We start from the raw sequence: 16,450 nt of genomic DNA, 5'->3' as shown, positions 1-16,450 counted from the left end.
CTGCAGATCAGGCTACTACTGCCCCAGGTGGCAGGTAGAGACACCTATGCTGCTGCTGCTGTTGTAGATCAGGCTGCAGCTGCTTCAAGTGTCAAGTAGGGATGTGCTCTTAGCTAAGCCCCACTGACACTGCTTCTTTCCTGGATAGGTGTGTTGTTTGCTGGGGGTGTTGGATAGGGACTTCACTGACGTTGATTTCACTGTCCAGAACATGAGGTGGGTGTTCAGCAGGGAACCTGAATATGTTCACACTGTGGTAAACAGGGCCTAAGGCTGCCTGGAGTGTAGACTGGGAGTGCTTCTCCCTGTGAGGTCTCTGCTGAGCTGACCATTCCCCATGCTTAGGATAGAGAGAGCAGGCTTTTTATTTATTTAATTTGTTTGTTTTGTATTTTTATTTTATCCTATACTTTTTGGCAGTTATGAGTTGCAGGGCTGTCCAGGCACTGGTTTAGGATATATGGAAATAAAAGTAAAATTCAAGGATTCATTGTAGTGGCATTCCGGAAGCCTTGAGTTCCCCAGCCAGTTCATGTTTTCTTTTCACCTTTTAGAGTCATGTTATGATTGTCTTTTGAAATATTTTTACATTATTTAGTTGTTGTTAGAGGGGAAGAATAAATAAAAGTGAGTGAACTCTATCTTATCTGAGAAATGTACATTCTCTCCTTTGCTTTTTTTTCTCATTTGTTTATTGTACTAAAATACACATAACATACAATTACCATTTTAGCCATTTTTAAATGTACAGTTCAATGATATTAAATACATTCATATGTTGTGCAGCCATCACCCCCATCTATCTCAAAAACTCTTTTCATATTATAAAATTGAAACTATATACTCATTGAACAATAACCCCTCATTTCTGCCTGCCCCCAGCCACTGGTAACCACTAGTGTACTTTCTGTCTATATGATTTTGACTATTCTAAGTACCTTGTATAAGTAGAATAATACAATATTTGTATTTTTGTGACTAGTTTATTTCATTTAGCATAATGTCCTCAATGTTCATAAAAGCTGTAGTATATGTTAAAATGTCCTTCCTTTGTAAGAGTGAATAATATTCCATTGTATGTACACACATTTTGCATATCCATGCATCCATTGATGGACACTTGGGCTACTTCCATAGCAGTTGTACATTTTATATTCCTAGCAACAGTGCACAAATATTCCAGTTTCTTCAAAAGCTCACCCACAAAATGGGAACAGTCCCACAATTTGTACTAGCATCCCTGGCCTCTGGCTTTCCTTAATTCTGCACCTATGCTTTCCATGGGTACACGAACCAGCAGTTTACTTGGCTCTCTGTCTCATTTCTTCTTTTGGGCTTCAGCCTGCGCATTCACTGCTTCCTCCACTTGGCTCTCATGGCACAGAGGTTTCCAGGAAGATTATGTTAAAGCCAAGAGTGTTATTTTGTTTTTTTGATACTAGTCATCCTAACAGCTATGAGATGTTGTCTCATTGTAATTTTGATTTGCATTTCCCTAATGTATGCCAGTGCCATACAGACTGTTTTGATTACTATAGCTTTGTAGTAGGTTTTGAAATCAGGATGTGAGAGACGTTCAGCTTTGTTCTTCTTTTTCAAGATTTTTCCCCCCTATTTTGTATACCTTTATCCCATATTAATTTTAGGATGGAATTTTCTATTTCTGCAAAAAAATGCCATTGGAATTTTGATGCAAATTGCATTGAATTTATAGCTCATCTTAAGTAGTATTGACATCTTAACAATATTAAGTCTTTCAGTTTATGAACATGAGATGAATTTCCATTTATTTAAATCGTCCTTAATTTCTTTTATTGTAAAAGTCTCCAACCCTGTGATTAATTCCCAAGTATTTTTTTCTGTTTGATGATATTGTAAATCAATTGCTTTTATATTTATTTCCTATTCAGATTTTCATTGTTAGTGTATAGAAATACAACTGACTTTTGTGTGTTCATTCGTATCCTGTGAATCTGCTGAATTGATTTATTAGTTCTAACAGTTTTTTACATGGAACTTTTAGAATTTTCTACATATAAGATCAAATTGTCTGCATACAGAGATAATTTTACTTTTTCCTTTCCAATTTTGATGCCTTTTATTTCTTTTTCTTGCCTAATTGCTCTGCCTAGTACTTCCAGGACTATGTTGAATAGAATTGGTGAAAGCAAGCATCCTTGCCTTGTTCCTGATCTTAGAGGAAAAAGCTTTCAGTCCTTTAACATTGAATATGATATTTGTTGTGTGAGTATATGGATTTTATTCTGTTGAGGTAGTTTCCTCTATTCTTAGCTTGTTGATTATTATCAAGAAAGTATGTTGAATTTTGCTCAATGCTTATTCTACACCAATGCAGATGATCACATGGATTTCCCACTTCATTCTGTTAATGTGCTGTATTACATCAATTGATTTTCATAAATTAAACCATCTTTGCCATAATAAATCCCACTTTGTCATGGTGTAAAATCTGTTTAATATGCTACTGAGCTCGGTTTGCTAATATTTTGTTGAGGATTTTTGCATCATTGTTCATAAGTAATATTGGTCTGTAGTTTTCTTTCCTTGCAGTGTTTTGCTTGGTTTTGATATTAGGGTAATGCTGCCCACATAGAGTGAATTACAAAGTGTTTCCTCCTCTTCAAGTTTTTGTAAAAGTTTGAGAAGGATTGATAGTAGTTCTTAAATCTTTGGTAGAATTCACCAGTGAAGGTCCAGGACTTTTTTATGCCTGGAGAATTTTGATTAGTGTTTCAGTCTTCTTCCTACTTATAAGTCTATACAGATTTTCTATTTCTTTCTGATTTGGTCTTCATAGGTTTTATGCTTCTAGTAATTTGTCCTTCCCATCTGGATTATCCAACTTTTTGACATGCAATTGTTCATGGTACTCTCTTACAATCTTTTTAATTCTGTAGATTTGGCAGTAATGTCCTCACTTTCATTTCTGATTTTATTAATTTGAATCTTCTTTCTTTTTTTCTTGGAGCATCTAGCTAGAAGCTTGTCAAATCTCTTGACATTCCCAAAAAGCAACTTTTGGTTCTACTGATTTTCTAATATCTATTTTGATTATCTCTAGTATGATCTTTATTATTTTCTTTCTTCTGCTAGTTTTGAGTTTAGTTTCACCTTCTTTCTCTAGTTCCATAGGTTGTAAAAATTAGTCTGTTGATTTGAGATCTTTTTTGTTTTTAATATAAGAGTTTGCAGCTATAAATTTCACCCTTAGCAATACTTTTCCTGTGTCCCATAAGTTTTGGTGTGTTGTGTTTTTGTTTTCATCCATCTTTATGTATTTTATAATTACTCTTGTGATTTCTTTGATCCATTGGTGGTTTAAAAATGTGTTGTTGATTCTCCAAAAGTTTATGAATTTTTCCTTTTTACTCTATTATTGACTTCTAACTTCATCCCATTGTGGTCAGAGAAGATACTTTGTTTGATATCTATCTTTTTAAATCTATTGAGACTCATTTTTTTCGCCTAATTGTTTACCCTAGAAAATGTTTCATGAGCGTTTGAGAAGAATGTCTATGCTGTTTTTGTTTGGCAGAGTGTACTAGGTCTGCCTGTTAAATCTACTTAGCTTATTGTACTGTGTAAGTCCTGTATTTCTGTACTTATCTTTTGTCTGGTTTTCTATCCATTACTAAGAGTGGAGTACTGAAATCTACAACTTGTCTATTTCTCCCTTCTCTCAGTTTCTGTTTCATGTATTTGGATGGTCTGTTATTAGATGTCTAAGTGTTCATAATTATTATATATTCTTGCTGTATTGAGCCTTTCATTAATATATAATGTGGTTCTTTGTCTCTTGTAAAATTTTGGTTAAAACCCTATTTTGTCTGATATTAGTTGAGTCATAGTTTCACTCTTTTGATTACTATATGTATGGAATAACTTTATCCATATACTCTTACTTACAGTCTCTTTGTGTCTTTTGATCTAGAATGAGTCTCTTGAGGACAGTATATAGTTGAATCATAAGTTTTTATCCATTCTGCCAATCTCTGTCTTTTGATTGGAGAGTTTAATCCACTTACATTTAAAGTAATTACTAATAAGAGACTTACTTCTGTCATTTTTTTCTATTTGTTTTCTCTATGCCTTATAGGTTTTTTGTCCCACATTATTTTCTTCTTTTGGGTTTAATTGATATTTTGTAGTGAAATGTTTAGATTCTTTTTAAATTTCCTTTTGTGTATATTCTATAACTATTTTCTTTGTGGTTACCATGGGGGTCACACTTAACATCCTAAAGTTATAACACTCTAATTTAAATTTATAGCAGCCTAACTTCAATAACATACAAAAGCTCTGTTCTTTTTTGCCTCTATCTCTACCACTTTTTGATGTTTATGTCAAAAAATTACATCTTTATGCATTGTATGCTCTCAAACAAATTAATGATTCTTTTAAATGCATTAGTCTCTTAAATTAGGTAGAAAAAATGTGGAGTTAGAAACCAAAGTTACAATAATACTAGTTTTTAGACTAATAATTAAAAACATATATTCGTCTCAAATTATGTAGGCAATAAAAAAGTAAAGTTGGAAACTATAGTTGCAATAATACTAGCTTTTATAATTGTCTATGTATTTACTTTTATTGAGAACTTTAGTTTTTCATATGACTTTAAGTTTCTGCTTAGTGTGTTTTCATTTTACCTTACAGAAATCCCTTGAGCATTTCTTGAAGGGCAGGTCTAACTGTAATGAGTCCGCTCAGCTTTTGCACATAGGAAGGTCTCAATGTCTCCCTCAGTTTTGAGGACTATTTTGCTACAGACAGGATTCTTATTTTACAGTTTTTGTTGTTGTTGTTGTTAGCACTTTGAATATATTGACCTACTACTTTCTGGTCTTCAAAATTTCTGATGACAAATCTCCTGGTAATCTTATGAGTATCCCTTGTATATTGTCCATTTTCTCTTGCTGCTTTGAAGTTTCTGTCTTTTCTTTGTATTTTGTTAGTTTGATCAAAACGTGTCTTTGTGTGTTTCTTTTTGAGTTCATCTTCCTTGGAGCCCTTTGAACTTGGATGTGCATGCTAATGTCTTTCATAAAACTTGGAAAGTTCTCAGCCAGTATGTCCTAAAATGTTCTCTCTGCCCCTTCCCCTCTCTTCTCCTTCTGGGACTCCCATGCTTATGTTGGTTTTCTAGATGGTGTCTCACAGGTCGTTTAGGCTCTGTTAACTTGTCTTCAATCTTTTTTCTTTCTATATCTTAGACTCAATAATTTCTATTGTCCTATCTTCAAAATCACTGATTGTTTCTTCTGCTTGCTCAAATTTGCCTTTGAATACTTCTAGTAAATTTTTCACTTATTGTACTTTTCAGCTCCAAATTTTTTGGTTTCTTTTTAAACTTTCTATCTCTTTATTGATATTTCTATTTTGTTCATACATTATTTTCCCAACTGTCTCCATGTTTTCCTTTGAACACCTTTAAAACAATTGTTTTAAAGTCTTTGTCTGGTAGATCTGCCACTCAGGGACAGATTTTCAGGGACAGTTTCTGTTTGTCTATTTCCTTCGAATGGGCCTTACTTTCCTGTTTCTTTGTTTGCCTCATGATGATGTTTTTGTTGAAAACTGGAAATTTGAATTTAATAATGTGGTAACCCTGGAAATCATATCCTCCTTTTTCCCTCGGTTTGCTGTTTTCGTTATTGTTTTTAAACAATTTTTTGTAGGCTGTCTCTGTGCCAATAGTTAATCTAAGGTGTAAATTTAAGGTCTACTAAGGTCTTTTCTGAGCCTGTGCCCTTTCCCTTGGCACACACTGTTGCTTTCTAACTTTCAGTGTATATACAGCTGCATTTGCATGTCCTTGTCTTTAATGTCAGACTCCCAAAATGGAAAAAAGAGAAAAAGTAAAGGTGGAGGGAAAGAGCATAGGCCTTTTAATCCCTCCAGAAGTCACTTCTGCTAGAGAGGAAGGGACTTGCCACAATGGGGAACGGTGCAACAACGATGACTGCTCATCTCTTTGACTTCTGTGACAAGAAGCAGCAATCAGTGATCAGATCACAGATTCCCAATATTTGGAGTACAGGGTCCTTTTTTTGCCCACCTTACCAAGCTGCTCTAGAAACATGTGTACGGCATCTGCCACAGGGCTGGGGATGGGAGATGACTACTTGCTGCTGTACTAAGAGCTGAAATTAACTACAATTTACCATTTAAGCCTTATGCTGGAAGCTGCAAGCCTTCAGTAGACACCAGAGCTCCAAAATAGTTACATCAGACAGGTTCTGCCAGTATAATTGTCTCCTAAGTGAGGAGACAATTTTCTGGTGCTTCCTACTCTGCCATCTTTCCAGAACTTTCTCCTTTCCCTTGTTCTTTAAAGAAAATGTATGCTTAAAAGATATGGTGTTAATTTTCTTCTGTTTTAACTTTATAAAAACTGAATTATAACAAATTCCATTTTCAGGTACTTGATTTTTCATCATTGAACATTTTATTTCAAAGACTTAAGCATGCTCCCATTGTGAAACTCTGTTAAGACATGAAATAGCAGACATCTCTTGTAGACTTGTTTCACACTTTGAGAAACTACAAAACTGTTTTCCAAGTTGCTGCCTTAATTCCAGACAATAAGAGATCAATTTATGTGGCTATAGTGAAGGACATTGACTATAACTTTTGATTTTTGCAATAATTGTATACAGGTTTATTTTATCACCAAAGTGATAGAAATAGAAGACAGAAGAATATCAAATAATTCACAGACTAATGCCTATGTAGAGGTCTACAAAGGATGTTCTCTGGATACAATAAGCAGATGTACATATAATTATTCCTTAAGAAATTCAATGTAAATTACTTAAACGAATATGAGATTCATAAAAGTGTCTGTTATATATGCAATTGCATGCAAAATTTTTCCAGTTCTGTGGTTGTATCACTTAGTGTTTGCTGCATAACAACTATGCCAAATTTCAGTAACTTGAAAAAATAAGTATTTTCTATTGTTTATGAGTCTGTTGGTCAGCTGATAATCCCTCCTCTTGGCTCTTGCATATTTCTATGTTCTACTGTAGGTCGCATAAGCAACTTTGCTGAATTCTCGAATATCCAGGGCCTCAGATAGGTCAACTAGTCTACCCTCCATGTGAGCTGTTATCATCCAGCAAGATATTCTGGGCTTGTTTTTCCACTGGAAAGTTCAAAGAGAAAGTGGAAATATGCAAAGCTTCCTGAGCTCTAGTTGCACTACCAGCATATGTTTACTTCTGCTGCAAATTAATGACCAAGCCCAATAGAGATTTACGTGATATGGAACTAGACACTTTTACTGAGAGATGTTATGAAATCTAATTGCAAAAGATTTGGATACAGAGAAGAGTTAAGAATTATGACTCTTTTTATAATCTCTACAATTTTTTTTTTTAAAGATTGACACCTGAGCTAACAACCGTTGCCAATCTTTTTTTTTTTTTCTGCTTTTTCTCCCCCAAATTCCCTCAGTACATAGTTGTATAATTTTTAGTTGTGGGTCCTTGTAGTTGTGGCATGTGGGAAGCCGCCTCACCGTGGCCTAATGAGCAGCGCCATGTCCGCGCCCAGGATCCAAACCGGCGAAACCCTGGGCCGCCGAAGCGGAGCAGGAGAACTTAACCACTCTGTCACGGGGCTGGCCCCACTACAATGGTTTTGAAAGATGTGATTTCTCCCTATCTCTGTCATCCTAAGCTTACTCTGACAAATTATCTCATTGCTTTACCACAGTAATCTTACAAAATGTATTATGAAATATAAAAAAGCAAATAAAACATCATTAACTTATTGTTTTTCTACAAATAGTATTAAAATTAATTAAAAATTCTTTTCAGGCATTCTTGGAAAAAAAAACTCTTGAGGTAGCACATAATACTCCTTCCCTTCTCCTGTAGTATGGAATGCTTTCTACATAGCCTGCCCCTTGAACACAAATCGAGACCTTGTGTTTATAGCACTCTGCAGTATGTATGTTTTTAGCCACTGCTGGGACGCTTAATTTGAGATTGTCACTCTGGTACAACACATGTTATTTTGTGACAAAAGACTCTGATGTTTGGAGGACAGAAAATATCTTTTGTTAACTGTAACAGGGTACTGGAGTGAGATTGAGTAAGAAGAAAGCTTGCTATAGTTTTCTTGACATCAATTGTGTAAGAGCTCACTCTTTCTTTTTGTAAGGATCAAAGTTGATAGCATTTTTCAAATAGTGACAAACATTCCATTTAAAAAAAGCCATGACTAGGGGCTGGCCCCGTGGCCCAGTGGTTAAGTTCGCGCGCTCTGCTGCAGGCGGCCCAGTGTTTCGTTGGTTCGAATCCTGGGCGCGGACATGGCACTGCTCATCGGACCACGCTGAGGCGGCATCCCACATGCCACAACTAGAAGGACCCACGAAAAAGAATATACAACCATGTACCGGGGGGCTTTGAGGAGAAAAAGGAAAAAAATAAAATCTTAAAAAAAAAAAAAAAAAGCCATGACTGGTAAAGTTCTTACTGTTCATAAATAGAAAAACGTTGTGAAAACACATCAAAATTTACTTTCCAATCAAGTAATGATGAATTTGTCTTACAAAGTCTATGATAAAACTCTATGTTGAAATCCAAGTAGTACTTTGATAATGTCTTGCCTCATTAAATAATATTCCAGGCAGAACAATTGGTTTAAATTTCTCTATAGATGAATAGTGTTCCAAAATATTTTAGGTTTAATTTCTTTAATTTTTCTGTATTTGTGCTTGATTTTGTTTTCCTTAGTGATATTTTAGTGTTTTCAGTGAATAGTAATTTATTTCAAGGAAAGCCAGTATAGGGCATATAGATAATATAAATATATCTATTTTAAATGACACACCCCAAAAAACTGAAGTCAGGAATGTGTTTTTAAAAGTCAAATATATACTCTTAAATTTCACATTTAAAATTTCCTGTTACATTCCTAATCAAAAAATGGAGACAGATTTCTGGTTTGAACAAACTGGAGTAGAATCAGCTCTGTCTATTTCTCCCACTTGAGTACAACTTAAAATCCTGGATATCACATATAAAACGAACATATAAAGACTGGAAAGGTAGAGATAAGAAGGCAGATCAGCCAAGGAGCTGAGAACCTGCACAAAAACATAGGAGTGAGGGCCTTGGGATTTCTTTTTTGCCTCGTATATTCTGGGTGGCAGAAACTTTGAATCCCTCCTTTCTCCTATTTTCTTAAATGATCAATTAATCAACTTAGTTTCTTTAGGTGTTTATTTAATTCATTAGCCATAGTGAGTTCTTCCTTTGGCTGCCTGTTGTTTTGATTTAGTTTTAATTTGGCTTCTTTGTTTCACTCACAGTGTTACATTAAAGTCTTAGCAGAGGTACTAATAGTTGTTTAAAAATCAATCGCTGGTTGTGGATTTGAAGCTGGTATGTGAACAAAAGACATTGGCTAAGATATTGAGACATTGAGTTTCCTCTCCTTTCTTCACTTTGTATACTTGGTACTGCTTGCACTTGGGGATATGAGAATGGCAGCTTGGGCATTGGATTCAAGTTTTAATCCCTTCTCTCTATACTGATAGAAACCAGGTGTGGACCAGCCTGAGCGAGGGCAGCATGTTGTTCTCTAAAGAGTGTCCCTACTCTCACACCTCAACAGCGGTCCTGTGGAATGTGGACATGCTTGTTTTGTTTTTAATTTGAGATGTTTGATGTATATTTACTATTTCAGAAGTAAACCCATAGAATACATCTATACAAAAAAATAATGGAGAAAATGGGGTTACGGTAAATAATGTTTATGAAAAACAACTAAAGAAACAACAAAAGCTTAAATTTTGTCTTTCCTGAGATACAGTGTTGATGATTGAAGCTCAATTAATATATTCTTACTTAATACATAATTCTGAATTCTTAAACTTATAAATCAAATCTCCTCAATCACATGCACGGTCTCCTAAGGCTTCAGTCTCCGTGTGGGCCAGGCTGCGCTCTCATCCAGAGCTTGAGGTCATTTTCCAATTTCATTTAAGTCATTGGCAGAATCCAGTTCTTTGTGTTTGTAGGACTGATTTCTCCATTTTTATGTCGTGTGCCAGCCACCAGTTGTTCTGAGCGCAAAGTGGCTGCCTTCTAGAGGACTTAGGCATGTGGCCCTCTGCCAACAAGGGAATCTGTTCCAGGTGAATCTCTGACCCTTTGTAAGAGCTCCCACCTGACCAAGTCTGGCCAGCCAAGATAATCTCCCTCAAACTGGGTAACTCAAAAGTAAACTAATTTGGGAGATTATAGCTGCAAAATCCCTTCACCTTTGTCATGTAATGGAACCTCACCCCAGGAGTTAAATACATCATAGTCACAAGCTCAGCCCACAATCGCAGGGAGGGGATGATATAGAGTGGACACTAGGGGGAGGGAATCTAGGAGCCATTCTGGAATTATTCCTACTGCAGCCAAGAAGCTTATATTCTATTTTAGGGCTCTCAATTTGGCTAAGGTTCAGATTTCTCTGGGAAAATTATTAGAAATCTATATTCATGGGCCTCTGTATAAATCTGAATCAGATTCAGAATCAGAATATATCTACTATATCAGATGCGTGTCTGATGAGCTGCATAAGCAACTCTTACGCAGCCAGCTCCATTTCCCTGGAACTTCTCATGATAATCAATGTTCTATAAATATGACATCTCACCTGGCTAACAATTTCGTTAAAGTTTTAGAGTATTTTCAAAACTACTATTCAGTTCATGAGAAGACAAATAACATAAATGGGATCATTAAAAATTAAGTGGCAAAGTCAGAACATCATTCTAGCATTTAGGATTAGCAATGTGTTTCTCAGGCCTTGATTTACAGAGACCAACTCCTCTCCCCCAGTGTAAAACTGAGTTAACAGCTATGTCTCATTAAAAGTAGGAATTACTTCTTTGCATCAAATCAACAGGCTCTTCTTCACAAGGAATGCTTTTAAATATTATCAATAGTTTAAACTTGGAGTATAATTCTAAAGGCTGCAATATTGGTAATTTAGATCTAAATGCCAACTACTGGCAGATGCAATTTTGGTCAAATTACTAAATATCTTTTTGTACTTCTTTTAAAGCCAATTTCCCTTAATTGTGTTCTGTAAAACTTAGTCTTATGACATTAGTCATTTGGGAAATACTTATTTCCCCTCTTGATGATTCACAAGGCTTTGAGTTACTCCTAGAAACTGACAAGGAAATGTGGCAAAATTGTATGTGAAATAAGTGTCAACGCTTTATGGAGAAAGTGAATAAATTTCAGGGTACAGATTTTATTGCTTCTGTTTTGAATGCTCACAGGACTTTTTATTTTTGCTTTCTGCATCTAGACTACTCTCCAGAATGTTGAGATTGCCAGAGGAGTGACCTCTGAAAAAGGAAACTATTGCTCTACCTAAATTCAAGTAAGACCATGACTTTCCAGTAAATTTTTTTGAATAAATTAATGAATAATTAATCCTTGTTTTCTCCAGTATTAAGTTTTATGAAGCCTCTTTATCTGGTCTAGAACAATATCAAACTTTTTTTTAAGTCTCCTAGTTTGGGGAGGGTAGCAGTACTCCAAACATATGCCAATGTTTACTAGTTAGACTGTATTTTGCATATCTTTCTACCATATATGTTTAAACAGTTATATTGAATTTATGTTGTTCCTTTAATGAGCATCATTCATAGGAATGCACAATATAGAGTAGTTTAAAGGGGTCCATGACTCCTCATCAAGAGGAGAACTAGTGTCACACATTTCAGTGAGCTAAGGAATCCCAGAGAAAGTGTAGATATGCACTAATCCAAGGGAGGGCTTGGCAGAGTGTTTCCTAAAATGCTTCACAACATAGAGCCTAGGGAACTATCACATTCTTTGTTGTTTGTTCAGAAGGAAGGACAAAAAAATGTGAAATTAGTAAAATAAATCAAACATATCTTCAGAATGGGAGTGTGAGTCAACATAGGCAAAGCAGGTGGAGGATAACTAAGGTTTCTGAACTTGGAGCTAGGACAGGTGTTACTTTTAGAAGGACTCATACTCTGTTTTCTAGAAAGAGCAGAGCCACAATTTGGAATTGAAATCACTAAATCTATTTTCCTAATAAACTGTCACAGTATTTTCAAGTTTTTATTTCCTGGCAATGCAAGGACGTGCAGCATTGCTTTAGTGAGAATCATAAAAGTCATTGTCATCTATTATGTTTAAATGAATGATAACACAAGGTGTATTGTGCATCTATTATTGTATTAAGCTATATTTAATTGTAATATTAAAATTGCAAGAATTCTTGAGTATATATATCTGTATGCTGTGAAACTCATGGAGTTCTGGTACTGGATGCATCCATGCAGATGGTCTATTAATGGATTTTCCAGACTGGGTTCTCTAGGATTATGGCAAAGTTTAGAGCTACTTAGGATTATAAGCAATTAGGTCTAGAGTTTTTCTGGTTACTAAATATTCTATCTGACATGGAAGCTATATTGTGCTATACACTGTATTTCTCATCTAGAACACAGATAGGGATGGGTTGTTAATAGTTGATTTTCCTTTCTGCACCTAATACCAATCCCAAAGCTCCTGAATTCAGGTAGTTCTTTTCCTTATCCTTAAATTAAACACTCTATTCTCATTATTTGAGGTAACTCAGAAAATTCTAATGAACAAATTCCTAGGAAACAAAAAGAACACATTATAGTGCACCATAAATTCTGGATTATACCTGAGGATTTCAAATGAGTTTTCATAGCTGGACCTTTTTTCACAAGAACTGCTCTTCCAATAAAACATCTTAGAGAAGACCAATAGATAAAAAAATAAGGAGAAAAGAGCATTTTTATTGAAACAGGTTGGTGCTCTAGAACCGCTTGGTCTCTCTACCACTGCCTTTTTTGTTCTCTGAATCTGTTCCTCATTCCCCAAACCCCTACAAACCTTATGGACATTAATATTTCCTGGAACCTTGTGATTCCTTGGCTTCTCTGTCCTTCATTTAGAAGCCTATGTGGAAGAATTAACTGAGCAGAGACAGAGAGCAAACCATAGATGTGGGAACTGCCCAAATTATGCTGTACTAGGCATAAATAGCAAAGTTATTGCTCTGCAAGTGTGTCGTTTATTACCTATTTAGAATTTCCCGATGTCAATTGTTTTCCTGTATGTTTTCACTTCGCCATTGTGCAAAGCCTACTCTACGTGAGTTCAAAGTATCATACATTATAAAGCCCAACAAGGGTTACATGTTATAAATGAAGAACAGGAGAAAGGCACTTGTAAGGAGAGTAACGGAAATTCATTTAAGGGTGGCTATTCCCATCCTCAAAGCACATTCTTCTGCCATCACAAAGAATAGTTAGTACTTTGTAATTTTAAAAAATACATCTGCATGCATTTCAAACATTTCTTTATCTTCTTAGGTATGTATCTTTGCCTCCCACGTTTGTTTGATTTTTGAAGTTCAAACTACTTTATTGACAAGAAAAATGTCTGAATCAATATTGTTTTGAGAGAGGATTAATGAGGATAAATACCAAACATGTTCTTATAACAAATAGTCTACCCACCTTGCCTATTTTCTGATACACTGCGCACATGGAAAATTTAAAAACTATATGCTTCAGAATGTACTGTTACTGAATTTCTTACAGTCTCTGACCTGATCTGTAGAATTTTCCTTGTTCATCCCATGTTTTATTCATGCTCATATTTGTCTACATTTAAAGCTAGACTGGTTTCACCTTTGAGTGGAAAATAGCCCCATGGGCAAGAGAAAATTGGATGACCAGTGTGTGAGCTGCTATCCCAGTGGATTGCCTGCCCCAACTTTGTGCTTTCTGTCCTCCCTACTTGGCTAGAGGAGATCTCAGTCTTCCTGGGCATTTTCTTTTCCTTTTTTTTCTATTTTATTTTTTATTGAGGTTATGATAGTTTAAAACCTTGTGAAATTTCAGTTGTACGTTATTATTTGTCACTCATATTATAGGTGTACCACTTCATCCTTTGTGCTCACTCTCCACTCCCCCTTTCCCCTGGTAACCACTAATCTGTTCTCTTTGTCCACGGGTGTGTCATTCTTCCAGATATGTGTGGAGTCATACAGAGATTGTCTTTCTCTATCTGGCTTGTTTCACTTAACATAATACCCTCAAGATCCATCCATGTTGTTGTGAATGGGACGATTTTATCCTTTTTTATGGCTGAATAGTATTCCACTGTGCGCGCGTGTGTGTGTGTGTGTGTGTGTGTGTGTGTGTGTGTGTGTGTGTATACACACCATATCTTCTTTATCTAGTCATCAGTCGATGGGTATTTAGGTTGCTTCCACATCTTGGCTATTGTGAATAATGCTGCAATGAACATAAAGGTGCATGGCTCTCTTTGAATTGCTGATTTCAAGTTCTTTGGATAGATATCCTGTAGTGGGATGGCTGGGTCATATGGTATTTCTATTTTTAATTTTTTGAGAAATCTCCATAGTGTTTTCCATAGTGGCTGCACCCGTTTGCATTCCCACCAGCAGTGTATGAGGGTTCCTTTTTCTCCACAATCTCTCCAACATTTGTTATTTTTTGTTTTGGTTATTTTAGCTATTCTAACGGGTGTAAGGTGATATCTTAGTGTAGTTTTGATTTGCATTTCCCTGATAATCAGTGATGATGAGCATCTTTTCATGTGCCTATTGGCCATCCATATATCTTCTTTGGGGAAATGTCTGTTCATTTCTCTGCTCATTTTTACATTGGGTGGTTTGGTTTTTTGTTGTTGAGTTGTATGTGTTCTTTATATACTATGGAGATTAACCCTTTCTTGGCTATATCATTTGCAAATATTTTTTTTCCTGGGCATTTTCTTATTGCCAGAACAGGATTACTGCAACATAAATACTTAATATTTGAATGGGTAAATTTTATACTATTTCTGCTTTCCATGCTTGAGGTTGTATGAGGCATCTGAGTTTGTACTTTGATTAGTCTTTCTGTGGTCTGTCCTCTCTTTATGTTACATATTGCACCTGCTTAAAGGATGCAACTTCTATTGCTCCATTTGCCACCAGAATTGTTATTCAAATTCCCAATCATTTCAGATGTTAGAGTTACTGGCATCACTGATAAAATATCTCTATTTCAATTTTTGCTGACTGTGTTGTCTATCATGGATTAAATGACACAGTTATTAAACACAAAGATGTGCAGTCTTAAGCTGAAGACTGACTTCATATTCTAGGCAACTTTCTTAATGTTTTCTGACTGTGACCCACACTCCATCTGCCTTGCTTACCTCACTTTTGTTTTGGTTTTTGCTTATCAAAATATATTCCATGAGAATTTGAGGGAAGAAACTGTAGTTTCTCTTTGTAACCCCAGATCTACCATCATGGCAAGATATATAGAGCCCCAATAAACATTTCAAAAAATTAATAAATTCATGAAAATGTTTCTGGAGCTGCATTCTGTGCATATCAAAGACTTTCTCATACTTGAGAAAAGTCATACTACATTAAAAAAAAATCTCTCTGATTGCTCTCCTTTCCATCTCTCAGTCAGTATGAGTGAATTTCTGGTAGCTCTCTATATTGTTTTCCTTTGTCAACAGATTAATCTCAGCTACTTTAGTCTTGGTAATCTCATCTCCCCCTATTCTGGAAAGTCAGCCAAGAGAAGGTTGAATAATTCTGGTCAGGTAAAGACTATTGGTAGCCTCTTAGGGCTCAAAGTATAGTCGTGTATTTGCGTGTGGCTTTGAAGAAGATTCAAAAGAAAACCTTTAGGTCACGATCAGATACACATGGTGATAGAGAAAACAACAAAATTTCTGAAAAGAATATCATAAATACTATCACTTTAAAAGGAATATTCCTGAAATAGTTCACACTGTTCTCATGAAGCCTCTGCTACAGTCAGTGCCTCATTTCCTAACATCCCTGAAAGTCTCCCCCTCTGCTGCATGCAGGGCTGTCTTCAACACAGCTTCCATTATTCCCACAAAGGAGGAGCCATGGCAGCTACAGTCCTGGTGCAACCAAACTGGACCCAAATTGCCGGCTTAGAGATACTGGTTACACCACCAGAAGTAAAGAGGTTGCAAGCTCACTAGGCAAACATTGACCAATGAGACAGGAGCAGAGCTGGCTTCATTGGAGGAAGAAATGTGCAATCACTCATTCAGGGTTATTATGCATAGAGAGGTCTCACACTTATTTAATCTGCATTAAGTTACTCTTTGTACTGTAAAGTTCTATAAGTTTTGACAAAAGTGAAGTGTCATATAGTTACATATCATACAAAGAAGTTTCACCACACCCAAATATTCCCCATGCTTCAGCTACCCAGCTCTCCTCTCCTCCTTCTAAACTCCTGGAAACTGCTGATTTTTTATCGTCTCTACAATTTTTCCTTTTCCAGAATGTCATAATAGGAATCATACAGTATTTAGCCTTTTCA

The 16,450-nt window shown here is 35.8% G+C and overlaps 1 protein-coding gene across 2 annotated transcripts in view; it reads left to right on the top strand.

Annotated features, from left to right (window-relative positions):
* SNTG1 (syntrophin gamma 1) overlaps positions 1–16,450 on the top strand; it is an 852,347-nt gene that overhangs the window by 289,104 nt on the left and 546,793 nt on the right. For both annotated transcript variants that reach the window (XM_070481301.1, XM_070481302.1), the window contains exon 2: positions 11,350–11,424. The gene's annotated coding sequence lies outside the window, so the exon portion shown is untranslated. The remainder of the gene's footprint in view (positions 1–11,349; positions 11,425–16,450) is intronic.

Source organism: Equus asinus, chromosome 12 (assembly GCF_041296235.1).
Source record: "Equus asinus isolate D_3611 breed Donkey chromosome 12, EquAss-T2T_v2, whole genome shotgun sequence".
Taxonomy (NCBI): domain Eukaryota; kingdom Metazoa; phylum Chordata; class Mammalia; order Perissodactyla; family Equidae; genus Equus; species Equus asinus.
Note: the sequence above shows the minus strand (reverse complement) of the source record. Positions and strands in the feature narration are given on the sequence as shown.